We start from the raw sequence: 1114 nt of genomic DNA, 5'->3' as shown, positions 1-1114 counted from the left end.
ACACACCCTATACTAAAAAGCATGAAAAAAATAAATGTGAGCTCAAAGTGGTTTGCAGGAGAGAGGAGGAGCACGGATCCCAGCATGGTGGAAGTTCACAACCACCAGCCCACAAGGGGAGTTAGCTGGGACTCCATAATGATCCCCTGTCCCCGCCACCCCTGAAATACTGTTCCTCGCCCCGGAGCTTGCTTGCCCGATCCCATTGGGTGCAGAGGGCACCGGAACCGGTTTCAACGCTCTCCTGGCTTCAGGTGCGGTGGGAACCAAGGCCAGGGCAGCTAAAGTCTGGGAGTGGCTCCGCCCATCCTACGCTTCCTGTCCAATCAGAGAGCGGCTCTTGCACAAGCTACGCCCAATCAGGAGCGGCGAGAGCTGCGCCCTGAGCCCGCGGGCGCCCTGCAAGCCCAGAGTCGCGAGCGGGCAGTGGAGGTGCGGCGGCCGAGACGGAGCTCCGTGCGAGCGGCGGCCGGACAGAGGTCAGGCTGAGGAGCTGGCGGTGGCGAGGACCTCACCGCCGACGCCGGGACTCTGCTCAGCCGGATGCTGGTGAGTACGACCCGCGGCGGGGAGCGAGCTAGGCGCCGCAGGTGGACGGCGGGGGGCGCCGGCCGCGAGGTCCTAGCGCCGTGCATCTCCGAGCACCGCGGAGCGAGCCAACGCGGAGCGCCGTCGCGCTACCAAGTCGGGGAAGCCCCGATTGGGTGCGGTGGTGGTGGTGGTGGGGATGAGGCCAGGCGGTCACCTTGGGGTATTCGTGGGGAGACCCTCCCCCCCCATGATCCCCACACTCATCGCCGCACTTCTTGCCAGCCCGTGCCTTCCCCTGAGATCCAAGTCGGCCAGGGCGACTTCGTTGTCCTGAGCGGGGAGGCAACAACAGGTGTCCTTGGAGATGGTGCCTCGCCCTACCCCCGCTCGAAATCCCGGCCTTGGCGTTGCGCCCCAGCTTCGGGGTGTTCTGAATCGCGACCCCAGCCTGGCCTCTCAGGCTCTTTGCCCGCTGGACAGCGCCCAGGGGCCGCCTGGACCCCGGGCCTTGGATGGAGTTTCCTGAACGCGTTGCCAAGCAATTTGCTGGACACCGCCTCTCGTCGGGATGGATAGTTAAAGG

The 1114-nt window shown here is 65.3% G+C and overlaps 1 protein-coding gene across 2 annotated transcripts in view; it reads left to right on the top strand.

The window, feature by feature from the left end:
- The first annotated feature begins 395 nt into the window (after positions 1 to 395).
- Positions 396 to 1114, top strand: part of Ston2 (stonin 2) — a 142497-nt gene continuing 141778 nt past the window's right edge. For both annotated transcript variants that reach the window (XM_031357405.1, XM_031357403.1), the window contains exon 1: positions 396 to 549. The gene's annotated coding sequence lies outside the window, so the exon portion shown is untranslated. The remainder of the gene's footprint in view (positions 550 to 1114) is intronic.

Source organism: Mastomys coucha, unplaced genomic scaffold (assembly GCF_008632895.1).
Source record: "Mastomys coucha isolate ucsf_1 unplaced genomic scaffold, UCSF_Mcou_1 pScaffold6, whole genome shotgun sequence".
NCBI classification, from domain to species: Eukaryota; Metazoa; Chordata; class Mammalia; order Rodentia; family Muridae; genus Mastomys; species Mastomys coucha.
This window is presented reverse-complemented; position numbering and strand designations above follow the sequence as displayed.